This window comes from Lepisosteus platostomus, chromosome 12 (genome assembly GCF_059453375.1).
Source record: "Lepisosteus platostomus isolate fLepPlt1 chromosome 12, fLepPlt1.hap1, whole genome shotgun sequence".
In the NCBI taxonomy this organism is placed as follows: Eukaryota; Metazoa; Chordata; class Actinopteri; order Semionotiformes; family Lepisosteidae; genus Lepisosteus; species Lepisosteus platostomus.
The window spans coordinates 26,390,042-26,404,560 of record NC_142622.1 but is presented as its reverse complement, the minus strand read 5'-3'; the positions used below and the strand labels follow the sequence as shown (position 1 = coordinate 26,404,560).

Here is a 14,519-nt window from a genome sequence, read left to right as displayed (position 1 = left end):
CCATGTATTTAATAGCATTAGTATTACAATTAGTAATAGACTCTAAGACCAACCATGCCTGTCCATAGAACATACTTTATTTTAGAAAAAAAACAGAGTAACTGATCCATCTGGATGTAACAGTTTCTACTAATACTATGAGCCTTTAATCAGAATTGCTCAGTATGTAGCCTTAGCTGATAACTCAAACCACAATTCTGTGAACACACTGTTTCTACACTAAGAGTCTATTCAGAAAATTAAGCACTGTGATGTCATTTTTGCATCATGTTTGGGGTATAAGCCAAATATTTGCCCACATAAAGTGCATTACATAACCTGGAACTGCCTGATGTTTTGAGCTAAGGTGCTGAGTGGGTGCAGTATACTATAGGATCAAAGTTTAATTTCACTTGGTTTTTCTCAGTATCTAAACATCAAACACCTTTGAAAGTTATTCTCTAAGAACAAACACTTAATTGATGGGAGACAGCAAATTTACAAAGAATGCATTGACTTTTTTACTCACAAGTAAGCCTAGGGTTTGTAAAAAGGAGAGAATTAGCCATATCTCATAAATGTAACCTTAATTCCCTGATACAGATGTTGATTTAAAAAGGTTTTGTTAGGACTTACAAAACTACTCTACTTATTAGTGAGCTATTCAACATTAAAAGGTTAATGTTTATAGCCATACATTTAAAAATGTTACAATGTAAATTAAACATTTTCCTCTTGCTGTTTGAAGATTAGATTTTTTTTTCTCCATGGTAAAAGTATGTACATTTATACTGCAGCTATTACAATACCTACTGTATATGTTGTGAAAAATGTTTCTTTCCATTATATTATGTTGCAAGTACAAAAAAACATTTAATATGTTTTAGCGTTTAATAAAAAAGGTTAAATGTGTCTTAATATTGGTTATTATTATTCAATTTATTTTAACATTAATTTTGCTGAACTTGCCTTGTGTGGTTAAACTATATTATACTCATTAGAAGCCGATAGGACATTTTGATGCATCTGTACTGTGTACTGAAGCATGTACTGTTGACCAATTTTATTATTTATTAATATATTAGATATTTTATACTGTAGATGGCAAATAAAAAATAGAAAGCAGTCAAAACAGCCCCATTCTCCTGCTGGATCTGAATTATTTCCACCTCAAAACTATTTTTGAGGTATGTGAAAATGTTCCACTAGGTGTTTATTTTTTACTCTAATAGCACATACTGTACAGTATTTTGACTTTTTTCCTCAAATGCTTACTGTCCTAGAGTGTCAACTACTGTAGTAATGATCATAACATAGTGAGGTTGTTGATTTAAAAGTTTATGGCAGTGGTGAGTTGGTGATTTTAGCTAATGATCCACATGAAGTGTTTCTCTCATCTGTGTCTCTTGAGCTGCTATCGGATAATCTTTTAAAGAAATTGTAATCTATGCCTTAATACTGAAAGCTAGATACAGAATGTAGCTGAGGTGCACCCTTATAAAAACTAATTAAAGTGTATAATCATAATTTGTAATAAGTGTATTTGTAAACAGTAAAATCATGTGAAGCATAGTGTGGTACATTAAAGCGTGATATACAGTAAATAACACAATCCCATTGAAAAGCAAATCCAATAAATGGCATAAAGGTAATAAGACAATAGGGCAACAACACAATAAAAATGTCTTCTAAATTCTTTACTTACGATTGTGAGCAAAAAGAAGATAAATTGTCTTGGCTTGTATGTTTCATAAGGTAGTGAAATTTTGAATGCATTTGGGATAAGCAGTGTTTACTTATCATTGAGTCAAAAATCAGACTCAGACTTTCACTGGCTTAGTGAATAAGACTGTGGGCAACCACAACAGCAGCTGAATGAAAAGGGAAAAGAAAAGTTGTGTACTCAGGCCAATGCTATGAAATTCAGTTTCTATATAAGGTTCTATTTTTATTACTAAAGTTCAATCTTTATTTTACGTGTAAGACACTGTGCTTTTCTTTTACATTGAAAATACACTGAGAATTTAAATACTCCATTGAACCTGTAAAATATAAGAACATTTTTACTTATTTCTCTCTTCATTCATTTCACCAAATATTTTCCCTTCTTTACACAGAAATACAACACCTCAGTGATAGATCAGTATTTTGCAGTACACAAAGTAGCCTTCAGCTTTATGGATGTGTAGATTGGAACACATTATGTTAATGACAAGGAACACCCAAAAATGAATCAATTAGATTTGATTGGTAAATGTGATGGATAACCTACAGGTACTGGAGCAGTTAATATTGGCTAATCATATTTAGTTTGCCTTTGAAGATTGAATTCAATGCGAATTAAAGTTTCCTCAATGACAGGTTTGTTTTTTTCTCACTGGGTAAGCTGTTTCAATAACAATAAGAATTGTTTTAACATGCATAAACACTGGTGGAAACTTTAAGTAAATGGTTGATTCTCATTATAAACAAAAACATTTGTAACTTCTGATTGTGTTAAAACCTGTGCTCCATAAAGAAGGCTCATTACATGGTCCATCTTGACTGTATGGGATCAGTTGTTTTTCTTGGCAAAACTATTAGCATTTTAATATTTTACTAGGTGGGTTTAAAATTCAGATACAGTCCTTGAAAGGAATTAAACATATGTTAGTGTATGATCTTCCTTATTATTTCAAACTTGACCTCAATAGCAGGACTTCATTTTCAGATAATATACTGTACTAACTGAAATATACTGTATTGGCATTAGTTCACCCTCATAACATATTCAATTCAACCCCAATCAGTTCAATAGGATTTGCCATGAAATCTCTGTGTTCAGAGGCTTACAGAACAAAAGGAAAACTTAAAAAAATATAAATTAATAGTTTATATATTAATAGCAGAAGTTATTGTTTTAAAAGGATTAACAGAAATATGGGCCTAATTTTAAGCTACTAAGTATATCTATCTATCTGTTTTTTTTTATTCAGGATTGTTGATTATCTTAAATCTCGCTATAAATCTAAATTAAAGAATAAATAAAGCAAATACAATCCCAATGTAAATTAATAGGGTATACAAAACATGAAAATAATATTCAAGGCTTCTTTGTATTTTTCTTGAATGCTTAAATAAAAAAATGGTATCTCACATTCTATTGGAGGTACATTAATTCTCCTACCACGTCTAGTTTCCTTCTGACTGCTGTAATATCACAGGAGAAAACTTTTGGTGGAAAACCATAAATCATTAATTATGTCAGATATAAATTACCTTTGTGCCTGGTACTATAAGGTTATTTTATTTATAGGTGAAACAGCAACAACTTATTATTATTACATCTTAGATATTAAATGAGCTTCAAATGTATTGTTTTGAAGCTGAAGTCTAACATTCAAAGCAACATGACCTGTTTTTAACATTTTGAGACAAGATACACTTTCACCAAAAACAAATGCAACACTTGTACTACTTGAAAAAAAGAAAGGAAAAACATCAGAGTTGAAATGGGATTGTTTGTAATATAATAATTGCTAAAGCCATGTCTTACTATGTGCAAAAGGAATGGTGAAATTTTTCATGTCCCCTAATTTCTCTAAGAAATTATGTTGTTCTTATGTATTCTTCAAACACTAATATATGGGCTGCACATTAATTAAAAATGTGACCTTTTTAACGTGATACTATATGTTCTCATTAATTCCATCATTAAAGCCAACTCTGTAGGCCTAATTGTTTTTTTTTTCTTTAGGACTGCATTCATTAATCTTTTAATCCAGTAGAAAATATACCAAACATCTCCTTAGTATGCACCTTTTAATTTAAATACAAAATATAATTAGATTGCCAGTTTTGGTGGTTTTAAGTAATTTTAAAACTAAAAACCAGTACAATACCCTTCATTTTCTGTGATTTCCATGAAAAGATAATATAAAGATATTATAAGAACCTATATGTGATAGTACTTGACATTAAGTATATAATATGACTTTTTTGTTGTATTGGCTTTAGATCTATAGGAAACTCTTTCCTCGACATCAGAGTGAGTTTAAAATAGTAAAAACTGATGATAAAGACCTACAGTAATTGAGCAGTTGACATTAGAAACCTTCTCAACAGTCTTTTATTTAACCACAAGATTTACTGATTAAAATTAAGATCTCAAATGGCCCCTGAAAAAAGACAATGCAATCAAAAACAATATTTGAAGTAAATTTTATTTAAATTGAAATAGGCAGCCTATTGAGAATAGAGGACATAATAAATTATAAAACTGTAATACATACAGGGCCTATAGAAAGTCTACACACTCTTTCAAATTTTTCACCTTCTGTTGCCTTATAGCATGGAATTAAAATGCATTTAAACTTTTTATTTATTTATTTGCGCGTCCATAACTTTCAATTTAAAATCTTATTTAGACTCTGCCTGTGTTAAATTGTAGTGATTCACATAATTTCACAATAAATTCAGGAGGTCCTGTGGGCTCTCTTTGTTGGGTAGTGCATTTCAAAGCAAGGAATCAACCATGAGCACCAGGGAACTAAAGAACTCCAGGACAAGGTTGTGGAAAGGCACAGATCAGGGGATGGATATAAAAAAAAAATCAAATGCCTTGGTGCACAGTCAAGACAAAATTCTAAGAAATTGAATATGCATGGCACCACCATACCTAGATAAGGCCATCCATCCACACTTGATAAGCAGACGAGAAGGAGATTAACCAGAGAAGCTACCATGAGGCTTATGACAGCTTTGAAAGAGCTACAGGCTTGATGGCCAGGACTGGCCAGTGTGTAAATTACAATATCCCAAGCACTCCACAGATCTGGCCTGTATGGCAGGAAGGCATAAAGGTGTCACGCCCAGTACACCTAGAGGGTGCTCTGCTTCTCTCCTGCTCCTAGTTCCCTGTGATTATTCATGTCTTTCTGGTGTGTCTTGTTGTGTAGCCTATTTACTTCCTGCTTCTGCTCTGCTCCTCGCTCAGCATCGAGGTTCGGATGTCCTTGAAACCCGCCTAGCACCAGCTTGCCCCACATCTGCTACCTGAGGGCATAGGTTTCTATATGGCATTTCCTGAATAGCTGAGCCCGGGCTAACCCATGTCTCACCGCTACGCATAGGATCTTTTTCACTCTCCTGCCATTCCACGTTTCGTCCCTCTCCGACATCTGTGACAAAAGGAAGCCATCATGGAAAAAAAAAAACATTAATAGGATATCAAGGTGCCAATATGTGGCAAAATGTTTTGTGGCCTGACAAAGCTAAAATAGAACTTTTCGAATTTTGGCCTAAATCTAAAGTATTACATTTGCCGCAAACCCAACACAGCACATCACCCAAAGAAAACAATCCCTACAGTGAAGAATGGTACTGGCAACATTGTTTCTCATCTGGAGTGTTTCTAATTGTCGTCACTGGCAGGGACTGGGGTACTTATCGGGATAGAAGGGAAAATGAATGGAGCAAAAGAATAGAAAAGTCCTTGAGGAAAACGTGGTGTCTTCTGCAAGAAAACTAAGGACAGACCTTTCAGCATGACAGCGACCCAAAAGCACACAGCCAAAGCTATAGTGGAGTGTCTAAGGAACAAAAAGTTAAATGCCCTTGAATGGCCCAATCAGAGCTCTGGCCTAAATCCAATCAAAAATCTGTGGAATTACTTGAAGATTGCTGTCCATCAATGCTCCTCAAAGAACCTGACTGACAAACGACCAAATTTTGCCAAATCAAGAACTGCAAGGTTAGGAGTCAACTATCCCAAGATCTCAAGATTCACTGTTGTAATTGCAGCCAAAGGTGTTTCCACCACGTAGTAAGTCCAGGTGGTGGAGACTTATCCAATTAGATATTTCAGTTTTTAAAAAATCTATTATTACAATAAAATAATTCAATAAAGAGAAAAAAAGTCTGGAGTATGGTGTATACGTACTGTAACAGGAAAACAATATATAATTTAAATGTATGAAACTTTGAGGCACTGACAATGTAAGAAAATGTGAACAAGTCCAAGGGGTTGTATACTTTCTACTGTATAGGCACAGTATACAGTATATTATTAAAACAGCCTGGACCAGTATTGCGAAGTAGTTCTCTACTATTCCTTTAATTGAGACGGTTTTAAAACGTCGTAGTTTTAGCTGATTTAGCTATTTTAACTGTTTTAGCTAATGCTTAGAAAATTATAATAATATATAAATATAAAATCGTATACAGATTGTACATTTTCTACCTTGAATAGCATATACAGTAGATCAACACTACGTTTTCTTTGTTATTGATATGCAGAATTAGTTTTTTTCACTCATTCTCTGAACTGACAGTTTAAAACAGACATTCTTCGTTTCTTTTTCTTCCAAAATTCTGGTATTTCAATTTTGCCTTAGCCTTGGCCAATGGGTTCCAGATCACTTTTTATTTCTGTTGTGTCGTCATGACCACTAGCACTTTGGCAACTAGAGACAGGGTAGCACCTACAGCACCGCTCTCTCTCGCTGTCGCCGGGGCGCTGAGGAGATCTGCGTGTGTTGTGTGTGTGCGCGTGTGCTTGTGTGAGTGCGTGGGTGGAGTGAGCTTGTGCTCTCTTCCCTGGGAACAGCAGGGGAGAGAAGGGAGAAATCATGTTGTTCGACAAGACAGCCACATAGCACCACCGCTCAGCTGTGACATCCGGAGCTCGGGTCTTGGGGCAAGGATACTCTCCTTCAAGGTAAACGGCTGAAGTTTAACATTATAGAACAGCTTTTGAAAATATAGATAATATTCATGTTGTGTACATTTGTGTGGTGTGCGTCTTTGTTTATGATAGGATTTCTAACTCTTTCTTCCCAAGTCCTTTCACCTGCAAGTATTTATCTCTGAAAGCTCTTAATCATCCGAGCTGAACCCCCAAAAATATATAGCTATATAGCCACGTATATGCTATTTGTGAATATTTTTATGAAACCTGAAACAGAACACATTTGCTCGTCAGTTTTGACCAGCTCTGACGTGCACATGCGTGATGCTTTTACATTCAGAATTTGGCATGCTTGTCTACATGTTTTTATTTACAGTAAGTTGAGAACATCTGTCGTTCGTCGTTTTGCTTGTCATCAGTTTTATTGTTGCAGGTATTAACATCAAGTTGAGTGTGTGCTTATTAACACTGGGCATCCCATTTCTTAGACTGTGGTGGTGATGGGGGAGTATTTAATCGGACTATTTTGAAAGATCATCATTCATCATCATTATATTTAAACTTTTATTGAAAATATTTCTATTTTTTATAGTTTATAAAAATTAAAACTCTAGAAAATCCACGTCTCCTAACACCTCTTCTTTTTGATAAAACGCCCAATGTACAATACGGTGCAGCTGACATTCGTCTCTTCTAACAGGTTCAGAACTGAATTTGAATTTAAGGTCCTGCTGCGTAACTGATGTAACACTAGTAGCTCTTCAGCATTTAAAAACCGTAGTTTTAAAAGCGTCGGGGTCACTGTAAATACTACTTTAAATAAGAAAATGGTTACTCAATTCTTTTTTAACCGATAAAGAGACCAAGGTACTTGGCATTTTTGAGTGTGTGTTCTCAATTAAAGTTGAACATCATTTCACTAGAAAAATACATTTATAATAACATAAGCTTTATTGAATTTGAGGTAGTAGGGTGATACCAGCACAAAAAATTGAAAAGCGACTTTGTTATTGATAATTTATTCTAGTTTCTGGCGCGCTCAAACATAACTTCTTAAAATGAACAACATAAACAGCGAGCCTGTTTCCTCGGGGTTACATATTTCCAAGCTGTGCAGCTTCTTAAATTATTGATATGCGTGTTTTTGTTAAAAAATTAATGCCAGTCTAAGATTTAAACTCGGTCTGAAAATAAAAAAGATACATTTGAAACGCGCGATTTTATGTACTTTATAAATTATGTCTCAACGGTTTAGAAATTAATCCACATAAAGATGAATGATGAATCATATTTCTGATGTGCTAACCAATTTTTTAAACATAGTAAGTTGTAAAACAGTAGAAGTGGATAAACTTGCTGTTAAATAAATATGGGTAACCACTACAGATTTATCTGTATGCATTAAAGAATGAGAAAATTATTCAAACTCACTCGTTTTATTGGAGTCAGACTTGTTCTTGTATTAAAGTGTTCAGTCTCAGCTTCCTTTTTAGAAACAACAGCTGCAGTTCTACACCGTCATTGCAGACAGCTTTGTATAGTTCTCAGTATTATGAAATCCAAAAGCATGAGGTGCCTCACTGATGCCAAATATAGAATATCACATCAGTCACTGAAATACCAGGGGAAATGTGTATTGCCAACCACTGTAAGAGGGGGAGGGTTTGTCCATTAAGAAATGGTAGCTGATCATGGTGAATATTAAAAAGAAATAACCCAGCATTTTTTAAAATACATTTAATCTTTTTCACATGCTGTGGACTAGTCAGTAACAATTTAGACTGAAATCAGCAATCCAATACTGTAAGTCATACAAAAAAGCAGCTGGAAACCTATGAAGTTAAAAATGCTAGATCCTTTTGGTAAAACCAGTTGGACTTTGGCAGTTGTTTGATGTATAAAATCACTAACACTACTAGAAATTGCTACCTGTGAAGATCAAAAGTAATCAGTGGAGTGGAAGATTTAGTTTGGTCATGGAAGTCTTGTGTAGTAAAAGCAATATCTTGCTGTCAGAATAGTGAATCGAACTGGGCTTTTCCCTTGATACTGTATGTACTTTGCCAAATCAAGTTGTAAAGCCTTATTTAAGATGGCATGCCTCATGAAAAAGTCCATAAAAATATTTTGTTGTCACTTGCTTTTCTTCTTGAGCTACTGCTTTTAGATGTTATGAGTAACGGTATTTGATATCCTAGAATATAAGAATAGTGACTTGGCTTCTAATTGCTGTTTGCTTACATAATAAAGAAATCTACTCCATTTTAAAACATATCAACATGTGTATTGTATATCAGTAGGTGAAATTGTACAATGTAATCTTTTAACTGATTTTCATATTCTATCACAGGAAGAATATGTTTATATGCTTTTTTCTTTGTGCAATTTAGTTTACTCCTTTCATCAGTTTAAATGCTTTTTGTGCTGGACTATATAATGTGAATCTGTGTGCAGAGTCTTCTCAGTACTGTTCCCTTAGCACTAAAACATGGAATTAGGATTGATATCTTCTCCAGGAATAGTACTTTACATGTGATTAAATCAGTTAAATTTAAGAAAGCAGTACTTCCTTGAAAAGTTTTGAATATAAGAAAATATCTCTGGAGATATGAGACCCCTTTTCCCATTTTTTAAATATTGTGCCTTCTATTGGAAAAGGTATTTTCTACTGCTGCATTCCTTGTGTAGTAAGCTTAGCAGAATGTTTGACTATCACCTACAGAATATGCACTGCTGGAGTGTGGCCAGTCACTGGATCATTGCCTACACCATAGGTGTGACATCCTTAATCCTGTTATAGTTGGGTCCGAACGCCCAAAGGGATATGCTTTTCTGACAATACAGGAATTGGTGTAAAATTATGATATGACTTCAAAATAAATGGCTTTGTGAATTTTATTGTCAATTCCCTCCCTTTCAGTTTCTTAAAAAAAAATCTGCATATCCCTTATAACACATAGAAAAAATAATGGTTTAGTTTTTCATTTTTTTATAAATTTAAAAAACATTTGCATTTAATTTAATTTTAGTGGTGTAGATGGCAACTAAAAATGGATATACAGTGTATATATATATCTCAGACTAATAGACTAATCAGACAGTATTTTAATCTGAAAGCAATAGAAAATCTAGATATTAAAAAAATATATTTTGTCTGCATATCCCAGTCTTAGTAAATGTTTATTGCAGTTTTGAATCCATGATAATGGATAATGGCAAAACAGAGGGATAATCATGGTATGAAAACAACAGTAAATGCTGAAATGAATGAAATGCTTTCAAAGAGTGTTTGCTTATGTCTTTCTTGAATACTTCTTACAATTTTTTAAATAATCTATTCTTCATATGTATTTTATATTAATATAGACAGACAATAGACATTTCCACTGGATATTAATTTGTCCATTCATTCAGTTCATGTCTATACGTGTGGATATTTCTGTACCTCAAAAGGGAAGAAAAAGTTTAGACAATGATCCAGGGTCTTTATTAAATATTTTATTAAAAAACTTGTACATAATGATACTGAAATGATCCATTTTTGATTGTTTGAAATAAAAAAAAATCAAAATAAAGCAAAGGTTCATGCCTCCATATATACATGATTAACATGTATTTTCTAACACATGCAGTTTATTATTTAGCATATTTTTTTCACACTTATAAGCACTATGGAATACTCAATATATGACACTTTCTGTTGACATGAATAAAACGGCTTTAGCACATTTAAGCTGAAAGACAGTAACCATATGCTGCTCAACTTGCTGATGCACATATTTTTTTTCCTGTTCTAAATGCACTGCATCAATAAGACAGGTGGGGTAGAATGGAGTCCAAAACAGATGCTGCTGTAAATTGGCTTGGTATTTGTCAATCACTAAAATTAACTGCTGGGTGTTTTTTTCTTTATTAAAACAAACCCCCATGGTGGTAAAAATCCTGCCACTGTGTGTTGTGCTGGAACTATTAGCTTTGCAAATTGCTAATCTTCTTTTAGCTTTGTCTCTCAAATCTCAGTTGATTTTTATTGCCCTGACAACTGTGGCATAATTTTCATTGTAAGGGTGTGCTTCACTTCAGCAGTTCTGTGTCTGCTATTTTTAATGGCACTTAGATAATGAATTCTGGAATAATAATGAACATCTATCTATCTGGACCATTTTATCAGCATATATGTATAAATATGTATGCTTATTTACTGGGTGTTCTTTCCTATTATTTTCACAAATTAAGGGAAGCTCTAAGGAATAATAATCCTATTATCCTTCTTTATTTTAGAGCAGTCCGTTCCTGATTTTTGTTCTGTTTTTCAATGAATATTTGTCACTGTTTATCTGTTCATCTTACTCTCTAACCTGCTCGCTTCATACAACATATAAAGACGCAATCAGCGACCTTATATGAAACTTGCATGGAACACAATAAATAGTGGTGTGCTTAATTGCCTTTCTAAAAACAGACATGATGTCTTTATTCATTTTTTCAGTCCAGCAGCACTCCTGGCGTTCTTATTTTACTTAAGGTGAGAAAGCAGTTTTACAAAAGTCACAATTGCGTCTTGTGATTTAGCATTTTACTGTGTGACAATATACTGACAAATTTTGAATGGTACCATTTGAATGGTATTCAGAAAATGTTCTCCCAAAGGATAAATGTGTTAAGCCTGAAGAATATTTTATTTTGTTTTAGATTGTGTTAATCAAATTTTATAATGTAATACTACACAGAAAGGTTATTCAAAAGGTAGTTGTTTAGTCATAATTTTCTTTCACATGAGTAACTAAGGATGGGCTCTATAGCATGCCATGAATATACAGTATGTATGTTCACAGAATATTCATAGGATATTTCTTGGTTTTACGTTGCAAGACTTGGATTATTTTTTGTTCTGATATTGTTCTGATAAGTTACATTTTTTAGTTACTGCTATTATTACTGTAGTATCATATTGTATTTAAATTGGAATGTATGAAGGGATACTAGAAATATAACCTTAATTGTATGAATTCTCAAAGAGTCTCGTAGTGATTGCAATATATCATTTTGTGCCTGCTTTCAATGCCTGTTAAAATCCAAATTATGTTTTTTTTACTAAGCTGGATATAATTATGTGGTGTTAATTTTGTTTTCTAATACACACATGGCATTTTTATTTTTTCAGAAATATAATCCAACTAATTTATTTTTTATAAACTTGACTGGTCTCAATTTTTCTTAATAAAGATAAAGAAAATGGGACTCTGTATTTGTGATGATTCTCAGTGAAATATTTTATTGCTGCATTTTTTATGCTGCATACTGTACCTTACAAAAAAAGTTTTTTTTTATTGGAATAACATGAAAACCTAAATAAAATGCATCTGTGTGAAATGTATTATGATGTCCAAACCAAATGTGACTCAAAATACCTAACTATAGAATTAAAAAATAGATGACTACATTTGAAAAATGCTCTACCATGCTGTATATTGTTTAGCTGCATTTTAAGTATAATGGAATTAACTATTTTTAATTATTATAATTGGATCTTGTGTTTTTTTAAGTTTGATTTTGTAGTTTTATGATGAATTAATGTTCCAAGTGCATCCTTTGGAATACAGTTTTTTTTTTGTTTGTGCTGGTGCTGTTCAATATAAATACTGATTTGAAGAGTGTTATCAAAATATATTTATGTTAGAGAATAATAAAACAGAACTGTTCAGTGCATTCTGCATCAAGCATAATGGTCTATACGCAGAGGTGATTAATTATAGTTGTGTTGTTAAGAAAATTAATAGATCTGTGTTTTTATATCGTAGACATGCTATAAATGGTTATAATTTATTATTGAGGTAAAAATACTCTTTCTAGGACTAAATGAAACACTATTTTACAGTATATATGTACAATGCATGAAAATATATCTAAGTTCCTTACGTCTCTTTCAGTGTCATCAATCTGATCTCTGATGCATGTGATTACAGTCTTGCCATAGCAGTACAGGTGCATTAGAGTATAGTATAGTATAGAGTGCGTTAGAGTATAATATTATAATCTATATATTATAAACAAGTTTTTTTTTTAAGATCTCCAGTTTTTTTATGAATTTGCCGCCTTCTCTATTCAGCAATAATCTAATGTTTACAACTTATTGAGTGTTTAAAAAAAACTGTGGAATGATTTATTATCACATATTGTAGTAAGGAAAGAACTCTCTGTCTTCATCGTCAATGCCAACCTTTACACTTTAAAGTGGTATACAAGACAGCCAGAAAGTCTTTCTCAGCAGTACATTTCAGAAGTGCAAAACCTGCTTTTATTTTCCTTATTTTATTTTCAAATTCCAAGTTACTGAATTGTGTAGTCGGCAATTGTTGTCTCATTCCAACTGAGATTGTCAGTAAAGGAGACTGACAGCCTGAGCTCTGAAATAGACCATGTAATTGTAGAGTTTTGCTGTTGTGTGTGAAGAATCATAGAACCTCTTGAAATCGTCTTCACTGTTTTTTTTATGGGGATAATTCATTGACTTTAAAAGTGTTGGGAGAACATACTGTAAATATCTGTGACTTTCTGATTGATTACTGTACATTCACTGTAATAAGAGAGACTGACTTAAGATTTGACTACCTTAATTTAATAAAATTATTATGCAGATGATGGGTAATATAGATGGACATTTTTGATTAAAGATTTCTGTTTTCTGTGATGAATGGAGTTCGTGATGATAGTTTAGGAAGAAAGCAAAACAGCTGATACCACCACATCATTACCAGTACGAGTTTGACTTACCTTCTCTGTGATCACTGTGTGATTCAATTATGACTCCATTGAAGCAAGCCCTTGTTGCTCCTTAGTTGGAGGTTTGTCCATTCATCTCATTCATGGTGCCAGGTGCTACCCCTTCAGCCATGCAGGTTAAAGCCAGAGGCTTTTAATAGTTATTGTTCAATATGAAAAATTGATAAAGTTCAGTGTAAATATATACAGTAGGTGTGCTACCCTTAGGTGAAAATAGTTTCAATAAGGCAAAGTCTGAAGAAATACAGTGCATTTATTGTAATGCATTTATTCTTCTAACTATATCACCTCTAGGTAACAGTAAGCAATATTTCTGACTGTGAGCTACTGTATGTGGATTGCTAGTTTTTCTCTTTGGCACTGCCATTTCTGTTCAATAGTTAACTCCAGTTAAACAAAAGGCTTCTCATACTCCACTATCGGAAATGTTTCCATTCACATACAGAGTGAACTGATAAAATAACATTTTTCATCCAGTGGCAAATAGAGGCTGCTGCCTGACACAATTGCGCATGGCCTTTAGAATTTTTCTTTTCTATGTTTCAGGAAAGTTCCATTCTTGGCTGAATACCAGAGAGCAAACTGCCCTCAGGAGAAAAAGTACATCTGTAATTTATTTGATAATGCATCTGCTACTGATCTCTTTTCAAAGAATGACTTGGATCAAACATACAAAAGGAACAGACTTGCATTGAGCTTGGCAGATGCAGTGTTACATTTGTGTAAACCTTATATCCCTTTGTATCCCCACTATTTTGACACTAAGACCCTTTAGTCTAGACCAGGTTGACATTTTCTGGTCAGTATGCATTGAGTTGTTGTGTACGCAGCTGGTATGAAGTTATCCACCCTAAAACTATTCTGCCTTGAGAAGTGTCCCATGGCTATAAAAGATTATCCAACTGATCTACTATTTATGCAGATGGAACTTTGGAAAAATAATTCTACAGATGTACTGTATATCAAGGGTGATGTGCTTAGCCTGAATGCATGTTCTAAGAAAATCTTTTTTCACACTACAGTACAGTTAGCAGAGTGACATCAACTGAGAATTTGCAAGACACTTTTAAATGATCTTTTTGCTAAGTAT

The 14,519-nt window shown here is 33.3% G+C and overlaps 1 protein-coding gene and 1 long non-coding RNA gene across 5 annotated transcripts in view; one reads left to right on the top strand and one right to left on the bottom strand.

The window, feature by feature from the left end:
• Positions 1 to 1,768: 1,768 nt before the first annotated feature.
• Positions 1,769 to 8,216, bottom strand: LOC148651350 (uncharacterized). The gene is made up of 3 exons (XR_015925734.1): positions 8,078 to 8,216; positions 5,079 to 5,138; positions 1,769 to 1,850 (listed from the first exon to the last, which is right to left on the bottom strand). It is a non-coding gene; the product is annotated as an uncharacterized LOC148651350 (long non-coding RNA).
• The window catches only part of LOC148651349 (cAMP-regulated phosphoprotein 21-like), a 186,407-nt gene continuing 178,375 nt past the window's right edge, over positions 6,488 to 14,519 (top strand). For 2 of the 4 annotated variants that reach the window (XM_088601526.1, XM_088601523.1), the window contains exon 1: positions 6,488 to 6,676. The gene's annotated coding sequence lies outside the window, so the exon portion shown is untranslated. The remainder of the gene's footprint in view (positions 6,677 to 14,519) is intronic. The other 2 variants (XM_088601525.1, XM_088601524.1) reach the window with 1 other exon arrangement.